The sequence below is a fragment of the Temnothorax nylanderi genome, unplaced genomic scaffold (assembly GCF_030848795.1).
Source record: "Temnothorax nylanderi isolate EJ_2023f unplaced genomic scaffold, tnyl_v1.0 TNYL_tig0397_pilon, whole genome shotgun sequence".
In the NCBI taxonomy this organism is placed as follows: Eukaryota; Metazoa; Arthropoda; class Insecta; order Hymenoptera; family Formicidae; genus Temnothorax; species Temnothorax nylanderi.
In genome coordinates this window covers 129,284-136,272 of record NW_027249459.1, presented here as the reverse complement: position 1 = coordinate 136,272, position 6,989 = coordinate 129,284, and the positions used below count along the sequence as shown (strand labels likewise).

Below are 6,989 nucleotides of genomic sequence, written 5' to 3'. Positions count from 1 at the left end.
ACATAGACTAACCCAATTTTAAACAAGTCTTATAGTTTATGCAAAAAAAATCACCTATTTTTCGGCTTCCTGACTGCGCATGACCCCTTAATACCCCTTTCTTCTCTATCTTCATAACCTCCTTCTCACTCATTCCCTTTTTGCCTTTTATTCTGTTCATCCCCCCTTGCTCCATTCCCAATTCCCAGTATCCTTTATTTGATGATTCGATCCGTTTTTAGAAAAATTCGAACTTCGTGTATATTTTGCTACAAGTGTTGGAGCAAAATGTTCCGAAAACATTCGCATCTGAAATAACGCGACTAAAAAGCAAAGTAGTAATATGTGTATACCTTCAACGTTCGTTCAGCGTTTAGATCATAACTCTTTGAAAGAATTTATTTTCAGAATGTTAGCTGACTGTTCGGAATCAAACAGTAAACATATTGTATAACGCAAAACTAACATTCAGCGAACATTAGCATGCTGCCTGGGTCTGGGTATTGATACTCCTTTCTTACAGATTAATTACTGCGGTATGGATTAATGCTCTACAAACAAATTTTCTTTCTTTTCTTATTGGTTAACGAAATTAAACACGATTTTTCTTGAGATAAGCCTATTACAAGGTCACGATTTTCTATTATATTCATTATTATACTCAATTTATGAATTGAGAAGTACATTTATACGTTCTACTTTACATTCTAGATATCCATGTTTCTATTGTCTTTTTAAGGTCAAGAAGATTTAATCAAAAGATTAACACGAATTTCATTGAAAGGACCCCAGTAAGCATGGAACATTAAATTAACGTTTAGAAATATTGACTTTATGTGTATTTTTTAAACGTTTTTTAATAATATTATACACATATTTGAAAAATATTATTTCGTAATATGATTTTTCTGAATGTTGTTAAAATATTTTAAAAACGTTACAGAAAATATTTTTCAAATGTTACTCTGACATTTATTTGAGATCAATGCAACAGTTCAAAATTCCTTGTAATTTGGACTTGGAAATAACGTTGGTAGTATATTAATTTTCTGTTGTTAGAATGTTATTGTTTTATATTGTGCGCAACGCTTATCGCGACAGCCATGATGTATAATACATTATTTTACGTACGATGCGTGAGTGCGTATACACGCGTGTGGATCGAGCAGTGCGGAGTGCTCTTTATTTACAGTATATTTATATATAAGTAAGTAACTATTATATATATATTCTAAAAGTTGTATATTAATAATAAGAACTCAATTAACCATACGTGCTATGAATAGTAGCTGATATGATGATCTATAACCTATAATTTATGTTAACTACAAATAACGTTCTTTGGGTATCGGTAGAAGCTATAGTGGAATTATTTGCTATTTTCTTGCAATTTACTGCCGATTATTTTCAGCTGTTTGAGCGCGTCGAGATCATGAGCAGACGCACGCTTGTCGCGACAGCCAATCGGAAGCAGTAATAGTTCTGGAGACTGTAGTCACATTATCTTACATACGTATGATGCACGTGAGTGTGTCATATATACGTACGTTTGCATGTGCTTGTGCTGTCGAGCGCTTTTAATTGTATACAACATTTTTATATGGATAAGTAATTATTATATTCTAAAACTTGCATATTAATGATAAGAATTATCTATATGTGCTGTAAATAGGTAGCTGGTGATTCAAGATCTATTTTTCGACCTATATAAGAGAGAGATTTGCAGAAGAAAAGAAATATACCAAAGTATTAAGGATCGAACATATTCTTGATGTAATTGGGCCGCGAGGCTGACTGCTACGTGCTCGTAAAGTTTTCAAATATGGTATGTCCTTTAAAAATCAAAATGTATTTGTATTAATCTCTATAATGTATTCAACTGTATGTTTTATGTATAAAACGATCAAATAGGATCTTGAGGAGGAGCACCTAATGCGTCCAAAACCGAAAATGGTTACTCTGACTCTTAATCTTACAAACTTATATCTATAATATATGTCTTTTAATATGTTCTATAATATTCTATAATATGTGTTATTATATTTTAAAAGTCTTCTGAATTATTTTTCTTGCAATTTATAATAATAAACTGCATTATATAGAATTACAAGTATAAATTTTTCAGGTGAACAAGGTTATGTTAATTGGAGGAAAACATGAAAAAAATTTTATTAGAAGAAGTTTGAGTGCTACATTTTCTGATGACTTAGCCTCCATGTGTTCATGGACTGGCCAAAAAAAATAATTATAAAATTGGAGATACGCACACAATTCTGAGCATTAAAAGTAAGTAATTTTGTAAGAGTTGTATATATTACTTGCAGTATTAAATGCTATGTTTTATGTCTCAGAATTTATTAAAATTGTCTCTTATTTTTTTGTGGCAATCATCGTTAAAAAGCAGGACACACATACACGTTGTAAAATTCTTACAAAATAAAAGAAAAATATATATCCATAAACTAATACTTTTGATCGATTTAGTATATGTAAACTATTCCGGAAACTTTTGTGTTATTTCAATAATTATCACAAGTTTTAATTGCCGTTAAATTAACATTATTTATTTCTTTTATCTAACAATAAACTGTATTGAATTTTTCTTATTCCAGAAGCTTTTAGAGCAATATTCCTTCGGAATACAGAAAAAGATTTTGAACACTTTGTAATGGAGTGGTTCAGATTCGCAAACGTCCGTAAGGAAAGAAAAAAACATTAAAAAGGTAATGTAATGTATTTCGGTATATACTCTCCATAAAATAAAATCATTATAGTTTGCCGCGTTATAATTTATAAGTAACTTTTTCACTAATTTAATTCTACTTTTATTTTTCAGGAAGTGATAAATATATTATCTTACTTTATTATTATAGTAACAAAAGGGTCTTAGGTTTGATCTCGACTCAGTTTTTTTTTTTTTTTTTTGACGCGGGGAAAAATCTTCGCCTACTGGGTTCCCGGGCAAGCCCGGTATGTTGCCCAGTAGCCCCCCTCTATGAGAGGAGGGGGGAAGACCCCCCTGCCTCCGGGGAGAGGCAAGGGGAGTGCCGGATTCCTACCGGCTAAAAACCCCCGCGGGTGTCCATCTCGGCGCGTTTGCGGAAGGGGGGACCCGGGTAGCGTAATGATTCGTCCAGGACCCCCCCCCCCGCGCCTCTCGCCCAGTGTGGGCGCCTATTCTGAGGCCTTGTTGGCCTAACCTTAACCTTTGTTTGTGTGACAGGTTGGAGGGACACCACCTCCCCAACCCGTCACCCTTCGTGCGGGGGCGTTTGCTGCGGACGCGTGGTTGTCCCCGCCCACGCGCCCACGCCCCCGAGATCTGCCTCCCACAAGGGTGGGGGGCCTCCTCTCCTTATCCTCTGTCCGAAATCCCGCCCGGGGGCGGGAACCAGCATGGGGGGAGGGGGAGGGGCGGCATCATCACCCGCGTCCACGGCGCTCCCATTCCGCTTAGAGCGAAATGGGGAGCAGGCCTATAAGAGGCCTACAGCAAGATTGTGGCGCGGATTTCCAATAAGCCGACCATCCCCGCTCCCCGCCGTCACCTATCCCCCGCCGCCTCTCTCTCTTCGGAGGAGGAGGAGGATGCCGCGAGAGGGTGTTGTCCGTCGCGTCGTCGCGGCGGTTGCGGCTCCTCGTTGCTGTTTCCGCTGCTGTAGCGGCTCGTCCCTCTCAGTGCTGCTGCCGCTGCTGCGGCGCGAGTATGGGGGCATGGCGTTGGCGGCGGAGGTGTTCCGTCCCGTCGCCGACCCCCATCCCCGCTGCTCTTATCCCGGCGACGACGACGACCCCGCTGCTGTTGATGCTGCCCTTGCCGCTGTTGCTGCTGCTGCCGCTGTCGTCGTCCTCGTCCTTGTCTTGGGGGCGGTGGTGGTGGCTGTCCACCGCCGCCTCCCTCCCGTTCCCATCATTGTCAGGAGGGGCCACTTCCCCTCTCCTGACGCGTTCCGCCGCCTCCTTCTGCGCCATAACCCGGCCGCAGAAGGAGGTGAACGCTCGCCACTTCTCCTCTCCCCGTGCTTCGACTGCCGCCAGCAGTACAGCCGCCGGGGAGAGGTCGTCCCCCAACACCGCCCGGAGGACACGGCGCTCCTCCTCCCACGCCGGACACCACTACAGAGTGTGCTGCGCCGTGTCCACTGCCTCCGGGCAGTGGTGGCAGCCGGTAGTGCGCTCCTTCCCTATTCGGCACAGGAACTCGCCGAAACAGCCGTGTCCAGCGAGCACCTGTGTCGAATGAAACGTGAGGCCGCGTCCCCTTCTCTCCGCCCAATCGCGGAGAATCGGCTGGACGGCCTCACGGATTCTCTTCCCGGAGACCATGCGGGGGTCCAGGAGTCTTTCGTCCCACTCCTGGAGCATGGTCTCGTGCTCCTGCAGCCTCAGTGCAGCCCTCGCCCTGGGCGTGACTTCGCCCACTCTCGCCTCGATTTCCTTGATCCTCCGGTAGACCCTCGCGTGACATCTAGCGAGGAGATCCACCGGAGGGATTTCGGCGAGGGCAGTCGCCCCGATATGCGAGACGGTCCTGTAGGCTCGCGATGCCCGTTGCGCAATGAGGCGCTGGACACCCGCGAGCCTTCCGCAGAGCGCCGGATTCTTTGCGACCCTATCTGACCATACCGGCGCTCCGTACAAGAGTACAGAGTGGACCGTCATAGCATACAGGCGACGCACGTGTCCGCCCGCGCCCCCCAAGTTCGGCAACAGCCTGGCCAGGCTGTTGGCCATAGCCTTCGCCTTGGGGACTGCGCGGTCGACGTGCGCACTGAAGCTGCTCGTGCCGCCCAACCATACCCCGAGATATTTCATCTCGTGGGTAATAGGGACACGGACTCCCTCTACTTCCAGGCAGAGGCCCCCAGGAGGCGGTTCCCGCAGAGCCCGCCCGGCCCCGGCAGACACCATACTGTGTTCCCTGACGGGTCGGCCCGATCTACCCGTCAGAATCCTGCGCGGCCTGCCAGGGCCGCGTTTTAGCCGGTTGTAAAACCAGCAGGCTTGGGTCTTCTGCGGAGCCACCCGGAGGCCCAGCCCCTTTATTGCGCGCACCACTATAGCGGCTGCCACGTTGGCCAACCTCTGTGCCTCCCGCCAGGTCTCCCCGCTGACCCCTAGGTACACGTCATCCGCGTACCCGGACAGCCAGCAGCCAGCGGGGAGAGGCACCCGGAGGACCAGGTCGTAGGCGATGATCCAGAGCAGGGGCCCTAGCACGGACCCCTGCGGCACCCCACAGCCCACGATCCTGATCCTCAGAACTCCCTCACCGTCCACAAACATGAGCCCCCTGTCCCGGAAATAATCGGCTATCACCGCAATTTCTTGCGACGAAAAGCCAAATTCCAAGAGGGCCTCTCCAATCACCGGCCAGGGCAGAGAATTGAAGGCATTCTGGACGTCGAAACCGACGCCCAGTGCCACCCCACCCTGGCTCGTGACCTCCTCCACGCGGGCCATAACGCGCTTGATCGCGTCTACCGTTGACCGGCCCGCGCGGAATCCGAACTGATCTTCGGAGAGGCCCCCGCCCTCCCTCCGGGACAGGTGCCGGACGAGGCGTTCAGCGATGATTCGCTCGAACACCTTACCCGCCTCGTCCAGCAGGCAGATTGGACGGTATGCGGACGGGGAGTCCGCGGGTTTCCCTACCTTGGGCAGCAGCACGAGGTTAGCCTGCTTCCAACATCTGGGGAACCGGCCGGTCTTCAGACACTCGGTGAAGAGCCTCAACAGCCCGCCGGCCAGCTTCCCCGCGGCCAAGACCTACGCCTTCCCGGGGATGCCATCCGGGCCAGGGGCCTTACCCTTCTTGACCCGTTTGATGGCTCGCGTTAGCTCCTCCCTGGTGACCCGCAACTCGTCGTCCCACTCCGGGACAGGGGCCTCCGGAAACAGGACGGCCCCACCATCGCCTACAGGGAACAGGGTGTCGACGACCCTCCCTGCGAACCGCGGATCAAGGGACTCCGTCAGCGGCGGCGCCCATGGTCTTAAACGATCAGTGACCAACTTATACGGGCGCCCCCACGGATCCTCATCCAGAGAGTCAAGGAGCTCTCCCCAGGAGAGCCTCTTGGCTGCTCTGATTGCACCGGAGAGAGCTTGGCGGGCAGCGCACCAAGCCTCTCCGGTCTCCTCCACGTCGCGATCTCCGCGCCCAGCCTTGGCGCGGAGAAATTCTCGCATGCATCGGACGGTCACCCGTCGCAGCCCTGCGATGGTGTCCGTCCACCAGTACATCGCGCGTTTTGGGGGGAGTCTCCGGGCGCGAGGCATCGCAACGTCGCAGATCTGCGACATGACGTCCCGCAGACGTTCCGCCTCCGCGTCCACGTCGAGAACCCCCCCCGTTGTCGTCGCGCGGTTCCTCGTCCGCCCACGTGAGGCAAATCGCTGCCGCGCGTAGGCGGTCTGGGTACAACTTTTTCAAGGCCCATCTCCGTCGCGTGTCCTCTATCTTCTGGCGTCGAGCCAGGACCTCCTGGGAGGCAGCGTCGACCACCATCTCTATGTAACGGTGGTCGGACAGGGTCTCAGTCCCCGTTTCTACCTCCCAGTGTCCTATCCTACACGCGGCAGGGGGACTCGACCACGTCAAATCGACGATGAATGTCCCCTGCCTACGCACGCATGTGCTGGCCCGGCCCTTGTTGATAAGGACCAGGCCGAGGCTCGACGCCCACCCCTCCAAGATGTGTCCTCTCTGGTCAGCGGCGGGGGAACCCCAAAGCGGATTTTTGGCGTTAAAATCCCCCGCCACTATGACCCTGCCGGACGACGCGATAAGGTGCCTGCGCACGCAGGCGTGCATATCGTGCAGCACCCCCTCAAATTCAGCCCGGTCCCATCTCGGAGGGGCATACACACTCACGACGGAGATGAGCCCCCAACGAACCGCCACAAACCCCTTGCCCCTCTCACTGAACGAGCAGGGTGGGGGGGAATGTGGCATTTCCCTCCATGTTACGGCGGCGGAGCCAGTGGTGTCCGCGGCCCAGCAAGGG

At 50.4% G+C, this 6,989-nt stretch overlaps 1 long non-coding RNA gene across 2 annotated transcripts; it reads left to right on the top strand.

Annotated features, from left to right (window-relative positions):
* The first annotated feature begins 1,160 nt into the window (after positions 1-1,160).
* LOC139782239 (uncharacterized) lies at positions 1,161-6,989 on the top strand. Of its 2 annotated transcripts, XR_011720825.1 has the most exons (4): positions 1,161-1,804; positions 2,105-2,265; positions 2,592-2,702; positions 2,816-6,989. It is a non-coding gene; the product is annotated as an uncharacterized lncRNA (long non-coding RNA). The 2 variants fall into 2 exon arrangements; XR_011720824.1 differs by having other exon boundaries at positions 2,592-6,989.